This window comes from Mustela nivalis (assembly GCF_964662115.1).
Source record: "Mustela nivalis genome assembly, chromosome: 3".
NCBI classification, from domain to species: Eukaryota; Metazoa; Chordata; class Mammalia; order Carnivora; family Mustelidae; genus Mustela; species Mustela nivalis.
In genome coordinates this window covers 77,500,376-77,516,398 of record NC_139022.1, presented here as the reverse complement: position 1 = coordinate 77,516,398, position 16,023 = coordinate 77,500,376, and the positions used below count along the sequence as shown (strand labels likewise).

Sequence of the window (16,023 nt, the reverse complement as noted above, 5' to 3'; positions counted from 1 at the left end):
GCTCTGCCTGTCTCTCTGCCTACTTGTGATCTCTGTCAAATAAATTAATAAAAATCTTAAAAAAAAAAAAGAGTCAGATGCTTAAACAGCTTTGCCACCCTGGCACTCCCCCCTTCAGTATTTCTTGTAGGGCAAGCCTGCTATTAAAAATTTGCTGGATTGTTTTGTTTTGTTTTTGGACTGTCTGAAATTCTCATTTTTTTAATAACAGTTTTGTAGGTTATAAAATTTTTGATTGAGTCTTTCAACATTTTGACTATGCCATCTCACTGTCTTCTGGCCTCCACAGTATCTATGAGCAGTCAGTTGTAAATTTTACAGAGTAGCCCTTATACTTAACAGTCATTTTTTTTCTTGCTGCTTTCAGGATTCTCTCTTTGTCTTTGTGTTTAGACAGTTTGTCTATGATGTATCTAGGTGTTGATTTCTTTTAGTTTATCTTTTGTTGCATATCTTTATGTGTAGTACATTAGTGATTTTCATCAAATTTGATTAGTTTTAGAGTAATATTTCTTTTTCTGTTTCTTTTGTTTTTTGTTTTTTACCCCGTTCCTTCTGGAACTTTCACAATGCATGTGTTCGTTCGCTTCATGATGTTTTGACGGTCTCTTAGAATCTGTTCTTTTTGACTCACTCAGAAGAGCATTAGACTCTTGATCGGGTCATGAGAGTTTGAGCCCCACACTGGGTGTAGAGGTTACTTAAATAAACAAATAAATAGATAAACTTAAAAAAAATGAATGCAGATATTTCTCTTTTTTTTTTCTTTTTCTTTTTCTTTTTTTTTTAATTAGATAGAAAGAGAGAGAACACGGGGCTGAGGAGCAAAGGGAGAGGAAGAAGCAGACTCCCTGCTGAGTGGTGAGCCTGACTGGGACTGGATCCCAGGACCCTGGGATCATGTTCTGAGCTGAAAGCGGACACTTAACTGACTGAGCCACCCAGGTGCCTGGAATGTGGACATTTTTCTTAATCCTTTTTTTCCATTTTTTAAATCTTTTTTATCTTTTTTTTAATCTTTTCATCTTTTCTATTATTTTATCTTTTTTCTTTCTATTCGTCAGGCCGGATAATCTTAATTGAATGATTCATTCTTTTAAACTCACTGATTCTTTCTTCTGCCAGCTCAAATCTGCTTTTGAACCCATTGTGCATGACTAATAAAATTTATTTATTAAAAATATTGATACAGGGGCGCCTGGGTGGCTCAGTGGGTTAAGCCGCTGCCTTCGGCTCAGGTCATGATCTCAGGGTCCTGGGATCGAGTCCCGCATCGGGCTCTCTGCTGAGCATGGAGCCTGCTTCCCTTCCTCTTTCTCTGCCTGCCTCTCTGCCTACTTGTGATCTCTCTCTGTCAAATAAATAAATAAAATATTTAAAAAAAATATTGATACATATGTAACATGGAGGCAGTGAACACTTACTTTTTTCTAATTGTCCTGAAATACTAAAAAACAGGATTATATTTTAGGCCAAAAAGAGAATATTGCAATTTAATTTATGTAATTTATATTGGCTACATCCTCAGATCACAAAATATAGTAAAAATTAACCACTTGAAAATGAAAGAACACTCTTCTAAGTAACTATTGGATTCAAAAAATAAAATAAAAATGGAAGTTAAAGATCATTTGAACATTAATGATAATGAGAATACTACACTGAAAACACATGGGAGTGGTTCCTATATTTAGAGGCAAATCTGTAGATGTAAGTGATTTTATTGTTAAAAATTTTTTCAAATAAACAAAACATTTATCTTAAGAATCTAAGAACAAAAATGCAAAATAAATTTTAAAAATAGAATTAATGAAAATTACAGACATTAGTGAATTAGAAAGAAAAAAAAAAGTCAATCTATAAACTCCAGAATGTACTTTTTAAAAATTATGCTTGTGTTTTTGTTTTTTGAGATGATTCTTTATAAGGACCAATAAAACTTATTACAATAATTGTTCTCCTCATGTAATAATGATTGATACTTAATAGTTTCTACTTGGTAGCATTTCTATTTCATTCACACCCATATGTTTGAATAACCCACACCGTGTCAGTGTGCCTGTATTCTCAGTCATGTCTAGGTGGGGGTGTGTTTAGGAACAATTCCATAGCAGAATCAATTAAATACTGTCAAGAAAGAAGCATTGTTTGGAAACAAACAAACGAACATGTTTCTCAATGTAACTGGGGCTTTGGACATTGGATGCTCTAAGACTAACTGAACTTCTGGCAACTTAAAGCACCAGAGAATTCAACCAGCCAGGGCAAAATTAGACTATAACCACACACTAGAGTAACTGGTGCCTCAGGGAAATTGTTGAAACTAGAAAACCAAACTCTGGTGTGAGCAGTTTCTGCTTTCTTGGTCAGTGGAGTTTGTCCTTGAACCTGGAACCTCTTTGCTATTTGTTCTGAGTGTGGCTACTGTGGTGAGCTTTTATAATGATTTTGTTGTAAACCAGTACCTGGCTATTGTTCTTTTCTTTCTTTCTTTTTTTTTTTTTTCTTTAAGATTTTATTTACTTATTTGACAGAGATCACAAGTAGGCAGAGAGGCAGGTAGAGAGAGGAGGAAGCAGGCTCTCCACTGAGCAGAGAGCCCGATGTGGGGCTTGATCCCAGGACCCCGAGATCATGACCTGAGCAGAAGGCAGAGACTTTAACCCATTGAGCCACCCAGATGCCCACTGGCCATTGTTCTTATGGAAATCCTGAACCAAATGCAAATGTGTCTGACTGAAATAGTAAATTTTGTTTAGCAATTTAAATTGTGTTGAGTCTTTCTAGAATGAGGCGGTTAAGGAGGGAAATCTGTCTACTAATTCAAAAATAATTGTTTTGAGAGCTGAGTACCTTTTTATTCAGTTATTTCCTCACAGAAAATCATGAAACTAGAGAATCCCATAGGTCTAATTTCTTCCTCTGTACACACAGAAAGACTGTGAAGTGAAACTGCACTGGATTGTTGCAGCCCACCCAATGTCTCCCATGGGATGCCATTTATAACTGAATTAGGCAGAGTTTGGAAAGTGCACTGTCTACTCACTTACTTTGCAGATAGGTTGTGGGGGCCAAAGGATCTCAGAGGGTGAGGGTAGGAATATTTCTGTAAGGACCTGTTTAGCCAGAGACTTCCATTAAGGTTAAACAATAACCTTGTTGTTTAACCCTTAAACTGTCCCTGCTCCCCTTCCCCCAGGGGATTTACTTAAAAACAAGACCGGGAAACCAGCTCCAGGTAACAAAGCCCAGATACAAGTGTGGGTCAGGCCAAGAGGAGACATCCGATCAGTGGGGGGTTGCATACTATCTCCCTAGCTACCAAGGAGTATGGGCCCCACCCTTTGGGAGCCTTTTGGGTGCCAATTCTGACCAAGGTGTGATAGGCTAGGTCAAATGTCTACTGTAGGGTAAATTGTAATTCAGTTGGTCACCTAGCATCACTGTGCAGCTTTCTCTGTATGTTACAATCTCATTGGCCACCTGTTCATGGCCAGGCCCAACTGCATGGCCTTTGCCCTTAAAAGCCAGTCTGTGAAACAGAGAAGGGTCGCCCTCTCTGTAAGAGGTGTGGCCCTGGCTGGTCAGTCTGATTCTTGATGCTTGGCATGAAATAAAGCTTTGCTTGACCGTCGCTTTATATCAGTCTCATTCCTTTAATCACGGACCCATTTTTCGGGGGGCATAACAATTTCTCCTCGAGAAAGTGGTAGACCCATCATCAATTTCCTGGAGTAAAAATAAAGATGGCCTTGAATTAAGGGAAGGAAGAACTTCATTCTCTCACTTGGTTGGTAGCAGTGGGACCTGACTCTGGTAGAGGAGGACATGGTAAAGATACATGACTGTGGAAGATAAGATGACCTTGGCTACTTGTGATATACCAGGGAGTGAGGAGGGAAATGGCTCCGTACAAGGTAATGGCTGATCGACTTCTGGACCAAAATCTAAATTCCCATTTTATATTTTTTCTTTTGTATCTTCTGATTCCCCTTTAATATTGTTGAGCTTTTGGTAAAATTTTAACTGCTGCAGTCCAGTGCTATCCATGCTGTGGGGTCTTAGGAATAAGCCCGTGTGCGTAGCTGAAACAAAGTAGTGTAGGAATATAAGTTTTCCCCCACTCTGCTTTCTCCTGTGGAATCAGCTTGGTGGTAGATGTCAGAACATTGAATGGACATCCTGGCAAAGTAGAGAGTATTTGTCCCATGCCAGGCAATAGCTGAGTGCAAGTGGACACTATTGCCAGCATGACACAGCTCACCCATCAATATTCCAAAGGGAGGAAATTGGTTAGGTGACCAGACATACTCTGATATTTTATAGATGGGACAATCTGATTCATTATAGCATATCAATTACACAGAAAGAGTCATTGGTACCTACTAAGAGAACTTGGTAATCAAATCGTGGTAGCTTGTGGTACTGTATAAAAAGCATAGAAAATTCAGTCGAAGAAATAAATTACCCAAGGTTAATAATTAATTATAAAATAAAAGACTATCTTCTTAAAATGTCTAATATTGAGAAGAATATAAGAACAGAAAATTGAGTTTATACTAAAAGGAAAACAGATTAAAAATGAATTCAGCCTGCTTCCCCATATGACATTTTTCCTATAATTTCTTTCATAAGACTGGAGGAACACGTTGACCATCAAGACACGGAGCAAATATTTATATGTTAAAAACAGATGTTGATTGGCATTTCTTTGTTTACGGGCCAAAGGTATAAATTCCTCCTCCTTCCTGGGAAAATTCTAGAGCATTCAAGATTGTTAATGTTGAATTATTAATCACAGTGTTTTCTGTGTTTTTTTTTTTTTTTTTTTTTTTTTTGATGTGTTAGGATTCTTATTATGGTGCTCTATAGTCCTAAAAGCATGCTGAGGGGATTATTTGCTTACTACAATAGCACCGTAGGAAACTTCAGTTGATTTACAAAGAATTGCAGTTCTTTAAAGGCACAAACATTGAAAACATCTAATTGAAGATGAGCAGCCAAGAGGGAAGCACACACATATGTATTTGTTTTCAGCATCGATTCTGTCACAAAATGTTGCAGTTCACTGAAGTGAACTGATTCTATGTATATATAAAATAACTGCAGTGAAATTTGTCAAAGAAAGACAAATACCATAGAATTTCACTCATATGTGGAATTTAAGAAAAAAAATAGAAAAAAGAGACAAAAACCAGACCATTATATACAGAGAACAAACTGGTAGTTGTGAGTGGGAGGTGGGTGGGGGATGGGTAAAACAAGTGAAGGGGATCAAGAGTGCACGTATGATGATGAGCACTGAGAAACATATAGAATTGTTGAATCATTATATTGTACATCTGAAATATAATACTATATTAATTATATTTGAATTAAAAAATCAGATATAAAAAACAGAGAGAACGTAAGAAACCACCACAATTATTAGGAAGTAGTACACAGTTTTAGATTAAAATTTGCCTGAAATAGACCACTCAGACATGGAGACAATAATAAATTATATGTAAACACCAAAATCTAAGTAAAACATCTACAGATTTTGACAATTATAGATTCTGTTTTGATTGGTAGAATATACCAGGTTGTTTGGAAACAATTATGAATTTTATGTGCAACACAACAAATTAGATGTGTACTTACACTGGACAGATATTTTAATGAGCTAGAGCAGGGGTTGGCAAACTATGGCCTGAAGACTAAATTATACTATAGGTGCTCATTTCATGTTCATTTACATATTCTCTATATACTCTGAGTTAGTTTGAGGGCAGAGTACCCAAGACCACTATCACTTCTGCAACCCCTGTAAGTTAGATTCCCAGAACCATCCTCAGGTATGGTAATTTACTAGAAGGATTCATAGAACTCACTCAGGATTATGGTTTATTAGGGGGGAATGACAGAGATTAAAATCAGCCAAAGGAAGAGACACACAGAAGACGGTTTGGGAAAGTTCCAAAAGCAAACCTTTCCTCGTCCTTTCTCATGAATTAATGGCCCATTTATCTGTGAGAAGTGATGTTTGATAATAATAATCTTATTATCAACCAGAGAAAATCACCTGAGCTTTGGTGTCCAGAGTTTTATTGGAATTTCATTCATTAGGGATAATTGGTTGATTTAGTGAGTGCCTACAAAGTTGAACTCAATCTCCAGATCAATTGATACGATGTGACTCAAAACCCTCACCCTAAATCCTGTAGTTGGTCTTTTGGTATGACCAGCATGCATGTTAAACAAAGACACTGCTATTAGTTATGGCAGAGATCACCAGCCAGAAGCATTTTTGCACCTCTTGATCAAATATAAGTTAGTTACAAATTTAAAATATAGTTAATGTCACTGTCAATGTCTAGTCCTAAGACATTCAGGGACAAATTATACTGGGAAGAGAAAGGATAATATCTACGGGATCTTCTGGCTGGGGTTGGATTTAAACCTCTGGATGTTATGTTGTTTGTTTTTCACTTGAGTGAGGTGAATAAATTTGGAGACAATAGTAAGGGGATTATGATACCATCAATACACTTTTATAGAGGGTCTCCTTTCTGCAAGGTAACTGTTGGGCACACAGTTCTCCAATGTTTCACTTTTCTGTTCTAGACAATGAGAGAGAACAAAGGTGATTAATAAGCTAAAGCACAGATTCATTTGTTTCAGGACAGTTTATTTTAGTTTGTAAAGCCAATTATTTCAGTTACAAGTCCTGTAAAAATTTGGGGTTTTTTTATACACATAATTTAAGTCAAAACTAAGCCATATTCTTTCTCCTAAACTTATTTTTAGTTTGTGAAATGGATGGTCATTAAATAAATGGAAAATTAGTAGAAAAAAGAAAAACTGTCCATTGTCTTCTCTATCTTTGGATTTTAGGCTTAAAAATAAAATTGTATTTCTTTTTTCCTTAAAGATTTTATGTCAATCTCTATGTCCAACATGGGGCTCAAACTTATAACCCTGAGACCAAGAGTAACATGCTATACTGACTGACCCAGCCCCTGTACTTCTATGCTTTACACCCTAGATAGCCTGCCTCTTCCCATTCACATTATCTTATTTTTTCATGTTATTCCAAAATCTTTTTTTCAAATTTATACAAGTTGATAGGGTATTCCAGAACCTTTCTTCTAACAGATGTCAGTTGGTTGTATGATCAAACATATGCATTTATGTATGAATGAAATATAATAATCGAGTCATTTTTTTAATTTATAATTTTCTTAACCTTGACAAATATTATAACATATTTAATACTATATCTCATGTGTATGTTTAATGGAGTTGAATTTCCAGAAACTCTGCACCTGAGGAAGGAAGAGAAATCAGCGTTGCCTAGTAAGGATCGGTGAAATTTGTCTCAGTCTGTGTGGTTTGGCCTGAGATGTGCAGTCACAGGGTTGGAAGATTAGTCCTTTATGATTCCGCTGAGCAGAAGGCATGAAGTATGGTTTTATTCTCAACTTTGCCCCTTAGTTGGTGGTGGCCTTGATGTCTCTGCTCTCTCCACTTGATGTTACTTCTTTTCTCTGATTTTCCATCATGACCTCCCTGTTCTTCCGCCCAGAACCTGGAAGTACGCCATGTTGCCCCTCTGCTGCTCAGTCTAACCCCTTCTCTGCACTCTACCAACACTGGCAGTTATTGGTTCTAAAGTGAGATATTTCTTTCCTCGCTTGAGGCAGAGTTATCTGTTCTCAGTTCCTCACTGTGCTTCTAATGATAGTATCTCTTTATTTCGTTTCCTCTCTATTACAGCCTCCCAGTCTTTAGGAATTGGGCACGAGTTCCTGAAGGCTAGACCCAAAGACAAATGAGTGATGCATCTTATGCTGTATCCAGAATTATCTTCTCTCTCAGGCTTTAGCCCCTGTCCATGGAATAAGCCTGGGCTCTCTAGTTCTCTCCTCTGGGATTGAACTCACTATCTGTGAGAGGATAAAGGAAGAGTTTTTGTTCCCCAGTGGCTTCAGGGCCTCAGGCCTCGAGCCGACTGTCAGCATCTCCTACTGTCCCTCCCATGATGTTTCTCAGCCCTATTATGGCTGTGCTCTGGTGAGTCTGTTTGCCAGCTACCCTGACATGTTTAGACCTGTCTGAGTTCTTAACTTCTTAACTTGAGCTAATGCTCTGGGACCCTCACTCCATTGATTTAGAAATTATTGGACTTGATTATTTTTGTGTTAACATTAATTTTAAAAAATTCACATCACCAAATCTCCATTGACTTTATGTTTCAAATTCATTTGTGTACCAAAGTACAATTTAATCAAGAAACTGGTCTAATACCCTTGTGAAAATGTGATTAATTTCTTCAGAATCTTGCCTGACAACGAAGATGTTCTCTATTCTTATGTTTCCGTCACTGATCTTCTTGTGCCCTTTATGGTGAAAAGTGGGTGACAAAGCAGGCAAAGGGAAGGCAAATTGTTTTCCAATTTTGTTTTTATATAGAAGTTTCATCATTCCTAAAAAAATCTTTTTAGAAACATTTGCTACAGGTTTTATGTGCTATGATAAAATACAGCATTAAAGGACAAAAATCTAGAATACACTGTACAAACTACTACTAACAATGCAAGTCATAGGGTGCCTGGGTAGCTCAGGCATTAAGGATTTGCTTTTGGCTCAGGTCATGAACTCAGAATCCTGAGATCAAGCTCCAGGTCAGGTTCCCTGCTCAGCTGGGAGCCTGCATCTCCCTCTCTAGTTCCCCATGCTTGTGTTCCCTCTCTTGCTATCTCTCTCTGCCAAATAAATAAATAAAATCTTAAAAACAAACAATGGAAGTAATAACAAGAGGTTAGAAAACTGTTAGGTGAGTGCAAGTTTGATGTGAAAGGAATTTCTTCTTTTAACTATACCCATCCATGAAATCATTCAGCTTCAGCATTATAGCAGATGTTATGCTGGGTTTCAAGTATGTGAAAATAATGAAAATATGGTGTGTGCCCCAGTGGTATGTATCATCTGGAGGGAGACAGAAGTTTGCCAAAGGGGTGATAGACATCATTGAAGCCCATGGTTGCATTCCTTTGGCAACCTCTGACTTGAGCTCTGGTAGACAGTAACCATGTATGTTGATGGTTTCTCACTACTAGTGTTTACTGAGTTTCTGAGCTTTACTGCCTCAGGGATTGCCTCTGTGTGTGTGTGTGTGTGTGTGTGTGTGTATGTGTGTGTGTTTAAGGTGCCTGGGAAGTTCCCTACCAATAAGGACTAGGAGTTGGTGGATAAATGCCTCTGTCCATTGGAGAACGATTAGAAATATTCTACATGGTTCTTCAGATGATCCCCACTGGGAATGAGCCCCAATTACTTATAGTTGTAAATTGCTTAATAATTCATTTATTGGAGGGATTCCTGGGTGGAATTCCTGGTTAAGTGTCCAACTCTTGGTTTTGGCTCAGGTCACGAGCTTGGGATTGTGGGATTAGCCCCACACTTGGTTCCACACTCAGCTCGGAGTCTGCTAAAGATTCTCTCCCTCGCTATCTGCCCCTCCCCCTGCTTGTGCTCTCTCTCTCTCTCAAATAAAAATCTTTTAAAAAATAACTAATTTGGGGCACCTGGGTGGCTCAGTGGGTTAAAGCCTCTACCTTCAGCTCAGGTCATGATCCCAGGGTCCTGGGATCAAGCCCCGCATCGGGCTCTTTGCTCAGCAGGGAGCCTGTTTCCTCCTCTCTCTCTGCCTACTTGTGATCTCTCTCTGTTAAATAAATAAAATCTTTAAAAAAAAATAACTAATTTATTGGATTTTCCTCTCTAGCTGTTTTGTTCTTCCCTCTCCCTCACTCTAGGTTCCAGGGAACACCACTCAAATAAGCTATTTATACCCAAGTTCCTTGTCACTTTCATCAAAATCAAGGTCCTGATTTTGGCAAAATCTGATTTTTGCATTACCAATATAAAGTAGTGATTTCTGTAGATGATAAATATAGAAACAGAGTTCTCTGTTTCTATACAGGATGGATCAACTAATTCCTTGACTAGGAGCTGCCAGGAGAGACTATAGGTCAAATGCAGAAGCCAAAAAAAGGGGAGAAGTTTGAAATTGATAGTTGAAAGGTAAGGCTCTCCAATGTCTTTAACTATTGCTCAATAGGAGGTATCTATTTAATACAATGGAGACTAAATTGCATATATCTTGTTATTTGAATGAATTATGGGCTTTTGGAAGGAGTCAATGAGACAAGTTGGAGCTAATGCCTGGTCCTTGGATTCAGCAGTTTTTAGAACCAAGAATATGAACAAATCTATGCTTTGACCTTTGAAACCATCTCTTGATTCATGAGGATGGTTCAAGGTAAGAATGTCGTGATGGCCAGGGTTGGTCCAGGGATATTGATGTGCTTAAAGATAAAGGGAGAGTTTGCTCTCCCTTTTTGTGTTTGCTCTCACCACTGTGTGGTGGCTTTCTATTGTATTGTAATCAAGCTCCTAAGGCAATGTGTCAGTTTCCATGAGAAAGGGGCTGTGAAAATGTAAAGAGAGGATCAAAAGATAAAGTTGTGGGTGCCTGGGTGGCTCAGTGGGTTAAGCCGCTGCCTTCCGCTCAGGTCATGATCTCAGGGTCCTGGGATCGAGTCCCACATCGGCTCTCTGCTCAGCAGGGAGCCTGCTTCCGCTTCCCTCTCTCTTTTCTCTGCCTGCCTCTCCATCTACTTGTGATTTCTCTCGGTCAAATAAATAAATAAAATCTTAAAAAAAAAAAAAAAGATAAAGTTGTGATTCATCAAAGCATTATTTAAAAAAACTAAAATCGGGGCGCCTGGGGGGCTCAGTGGGTTAAGCCGCTGCCTTCAGCTCGGGTCAAGCCCCGCATCGGACTCTCTGCTCAGCAAGGAGCCTGCTTCCCCCTCTCTCTCTCTGCCTGCCTCTCTGCCTGCTTGTGATCTCTCTATGTCAAATAAATAAATAAAATCTTTAAAAACAAAAAAACAAAAAAAACTAAAATCATGAAAACCTCCCTGTGTAAGGCCCTCCCTAGCCGAACCCAGTGCCTTGCCTAAGATGTCTAAAGAATATGAGATTTGAGCAGGATTGTACTGGGATTTGTGGGAGGAAAAAATATCCTCCCTCAGCCCCATGGCCTAAGACCATACCAAGAGACAGGCAGGAAACTAGCAAAGGTGAAAGTAGAGGGAAACGAACTGTTGCAGCTGCCCCAAGGACTCTTTCAGTGAAGGGAGGTGATGTGGTAGGGATGGAGGAGAGCTTTGGTTCTCAGACCTAGAGACAATGGACGTAGTTATCCACATCCCTCTCAGTATTTCTCCCCAGTCATCTGTTAGTTGGACATTGGGTTACAATGGCATACATAATGAACCAACAAGGTTATGCCACTTCTCTTAAACAAACAAACAAATAAACAAACAGAACCCAACGTGGAATTCTATCCTTGGGCAATATAATAAAGCCTCTTGTAAAATCCAAGGACAAATAATATGAAACTCCAGACATGAGGTCTCTGTTTCACATAATTCTTTTTTTTTTTTAAGATTTTATTTATTTTATTTGACAGACAGAGATTACAAGTAGGCAGAGAGGCAGGCGGAGAGAGAGAGAGGAGGAAGCAGGCTCTCTGTTGAGCAGAGACCCCAATGCAGGGCTCCATCCCAGGACCCCAGAATCATGACCCGAGCTGAAGGCAGAGGCTTCAACCCACTGAGCCACCCAGGTACCCCTGTTTCACATAATTCTTAAAATAGCTTTTAGATTTACTTCAACTCTGAGTTCTCATTTTCTCATTTGTGAACTGATGATAATAATATTTCCCAAAGATATATTGTATAGGAGAAAATGTATGTTGAGCCTCTAGAATTTCAGGGCTTGACCAATGCCAGACATACAAGAAATCTGAACTGTCTCTATATTCTTTTCCCTCTTTACAATAGCTATTCTAAATAAAACTGATTTCTTTTTTAAAATTCTCAGTTAATTGAAGAGGGAGAAAATTAAACTTTCTTTCTATAAAAACTCAGTAGGGGTGCCTGGGTGGCTCAGTGGGTGAAGCCTCTGCCTTTGACCCAGGTCATGATCCCAGGATCCTGGGATAAAGCCCCCCCTCCCCCCAATCAGGCTCTCTGCTCAGCGGGGAGCTTCCCCCCAGTCCTCCTGCCTGCTCCTCTGCCTACTTGTGATCTGTCAAATAAATAAATAAAATCTTAAAAAAAAAATCAATAGTCGGGACACCTGAGTGGCTCAGTAGTTAAGCGTCTGCCTTTGGGTCAGGTCATGATCCCTGGGTCCAGGTTTGAGCCCCTCATCGGGCTCCCTGCTCCACAGGAAGCCTGCTTCTCCCACTCCCCCGCTTGCGTTGCTTCTCTTGCTGTGTCTCTGCCAAATGAATAAAATCTTAAAAAAAAAAAAAGAAAAAAGAAAAAACAACCAAACCCAATAGTCAGATTTGGGAGATTAGAAAATGGGTTATATTGCTGTGATTATTTCTTCTTTTACAAGAGTTCCCTGAAGATTTATGCCTAATTTGCAGCTTAAGAACTGTAGACTGCCCTGACTTTGAAGACTTTTATGAAATTGCACAGACATTAGGTAATACCAGGTGTAATTATAAAATTAATTGTTCATGAAAAAAACCAAAATCAGTTTTCTGAAAATGTACCTAGATAAAAATAACAGTAGTCCTAGTTCTGCTTCTCAAACTAGTGTCCAAAGGAGTTGTAGGACTGTAACACTTATTTTACTACTTTTTCCAGAAAATTTTATCATAGTACTTGCACAACTTTGTTTATATTGACTACTAAAATGGTTGTTCTTAATCTTGTATTTGGGCTTATTCTGAGCAAAGATGTTATGTGGGATTTCTTTTTATAAACTAAGAAATGTTAACTGTAAACGATCATTTCTTGAATACTTTTTTCTTTTTTTAAACAATTTTCATTTTTTTTATTTTATTTTTTTTTAAAGATTTTATTTATTTATTTGACAGACAGAGATCAGAAGTAGGCAGAGAGGCAGGCAGAGAGAGAGAGAGGGAAGCAGGCTCCCCGCTGAGCAGAGAGCCCGATGCGGGACTCGATCCCAGGACCCTGAGATCATGACCTCAGCCGAAGGCAGCAGCTTAACCCACTGAGCCACCCAGGCACCCTTTAAACAATTTTAAAAAAAGATTTTATTTATTTATTTAACAGAGACGGAGAGAGGGAATACAAGCAAGGAGAGTGGGAGAGGGAGACCAAAGAGGCTTCCCACAGAGCAGGGAACCTGATGCGGGGTTTGATCTCAAGACCCTGGGATCATGACCTGACCTGAAGGCAGACGCCTAAGGACTAAGCCACCCAGGTTCCCCTCTTGAATACTTTGTTAATAGCAGCAGTCACAGCAGAAAATCTCGAGACAGGATCCACTGTGACAGATGATGAATTTCAGTTTTAACACATTAGTGAATCCAGAGTCCAATGAACCTTTTGAAGTAAAAAATGTAAATTTCTAACCTGACATTTTATCAGCATTTACCAGCTATATGCTAGCAGTGTAGAAAACATGGAATTTAGCTTATAACCCCTACCCAACAGATTCTCAAACTTAATTTGTTTGACTGAGGAAGAAGAAACATGATAATGGTGTGAGGCATATCCTAAAGGAAAAACAAAAACAAAACAGAGTTAGGGAGGGGTGAGACATTGCCACAGGTTAATAAAATATTTGAGCTGTCCAAAGGACCCAAAATATTTAGCTATATTGTAGGGCTTTTAGGAAGTTTCCTGGGAACAGTCTCTACATTTTTTATCTCATCCATTGCTTTATCTTTAACATCTAAAACACTGTTTATCAGTTAGTAGGTGCTCCATAAATACTTGCTGAATGATTAGTGTGAAACTTCTGATCAGAGAGGGGAATTGATTTGAGAAAGGTCACACAGCTGGTTTATGGCAGATCTGGATCCAGAACTAGTTTTAATTCTTCATTCTTTGTTCTACCAAATTTAGGGGCACGGCCTGGAAAATGAACAAGTCCAATCAGTGAAGCCTCCCATATGCTGACTTTGTCTTCCACATAGCATTTTGTCTTCCTTTATGAAATATACCACTAACCAAATCTATCAATTTAATGTCTGAAATGTGAGCTGAGAGAATGGAGTTTTGTTCTTAGTTCCTCTATTCACTCACTCCCTTTGCCACCGAGGCAAATTATGTAACCTGTCCAAAGACAGTTTCTTCTCCTGAAGGAGCTCAGCTCCCTTTCATTTCTCATGTCCTAGGAGTCTAAATTTCATGAAAGCTAATCAGTAAGCTCACCCATGGACCATATGTCTGAATGTCTTTATTTTTTTATTTTTTTAAAATTTTTTATTTTTCATAAGCATATATTTTTATCCCTAGGGGTACAGGTCTGTGTCTGTCTGAACGTCTTTATATCAGGGTTCTTAAAGTGTGGTCAGCGTATCACTTTTTTTTTTTTTAATTTATTTATTTGACAGAGAGAGGGAGAGATCACAAGCAAGCAGAGAGGCAGGCAGAGAGAGAGGGGGAAGCAGGCTCCCCGCTGAGCAGAGGGCCCTATGCTGGGCTAGTTCCTAGGACCCTGGGACCATGACCTGAGCCGAAGGCAGAGGCTTAACCTACTGAGCCACCCAGGCGCCCCCAGCATATCACTTCTAGCAGAGTCCTTTAAAAATGCTGATCTTGCAACTGTTAAAGAGAATAAAATAAACACATAGTTTTTGATTTGGAGGGATTTCCACTAGGCAACGCTTCCCAGCGCTTTTCACTTCTATAGTCACGGTACACACAAAAAGTGAGAATACTGGAATACTTGGCTGGCTTAGCCAGAAGATCATGTGAAGTTCAATCCCCGCTTTGGGGGTAGAAATTACTTAAGATATATAAATAAAAACTTTAAAAAAGTAGTAATATTTATGAGGTGTATTCGCGTAAGAAAGCTTAGACTATCTCTTTGCTAATGCACATTTCACTGAGAAACTGCCAGAAATACCATTTAATAAAAAAAACAAGTTTCAGGAAAATATTATATGTGATCCATTTTCAAGACAATGCTAAAACTTTGTATATGCAATATGTCTACATGAGTATGTATTATGTATTGTGTATGATCAAGTATTATGTGCATGTAGATATACAATGTTATAAGAATGTTGAAAGGATCATACTGGTTGTTAAAGTAGGGAAAGAGAGAAGGGAAAACAAAGAATAGAGAGAAAAAAATTGAGAACACCAGTATGTATGTAGATTAAGGCCCCCTATCTGAGATTTCTTAAAGCAGAATTTATTTATTATTTTTTTTTTTTAAGATTTTATTTATTTATCAGAGAGCGGGGAGAGAGCGAGCACAGGCAGACAGAATGGCAGGCAGAGGCAGAGGGAGAAGCAGGCTCCCCGCTGAGCAAGGAGCCAGATGTGGGACTCGATCCCAGGACGCTGGGATCATGACCTGAGCCGAAGGCAGCTGCTTAACCAACTGAGCCACTCAGGCGTCCCTTAAAGCAGAATTTAAAAGATAAAAGCTGTGCAGAGGTGAGTGTCTGCATCATTAACAGGATTCTGTAACAGTAAAGTCTGTTAAGTCTTTGCATTAGGTGATAATATCATTAGCTGTAAACACACTGTATTGGAAATTTCCATCCTGCAATGCAGGCTAAGCTGATACTCATTGTCTTGGAACATAGTAGATGCATAATAAATAGCTTCTGATTATTTGAGTCATTTGGAGGACAGGTGGAGGGAGTAAGGGCCAAAGTGGTGAGACTAGCAGATCAGGTGGGCAAGGTCAATCTTAGGAGAGTTGAGGAAAAAAAACACATAACAACAGTGGACTGGGCCCTCTTGCCATTTTCAGACATTCAACCAATATTTGTTAGGTACTAAATACATGCAGGACACTTTTTCTAGTTCTTACGTAATTCCCAAGTAACGCTTTACAGAGTCAAAGATATTAAGAGATAGCACTAGACCCATCAGAACCGGGATTTGAACCAGACACATGTTTTGAGTACTAAACTAATGAACCAAACCCCAGGCAGCTGCGGAGGATAGGGTGGTGAAT

General features: G+C 38.9%; 1 protein-coding gene across 1 annotated transcript in view; it reads right to left on the bottom strand.

The window, feature by feature from the left end:
• The window catches only part of AP3B1 (adaptor related protein complex 3 subunit beta 1), a 344,581-nt gene that overhangs the window by 327,362 nt on the left and 1,196 nt on the right, over positions 1–16,023 (bottom strand). The window lies entirely within an intron of this gene.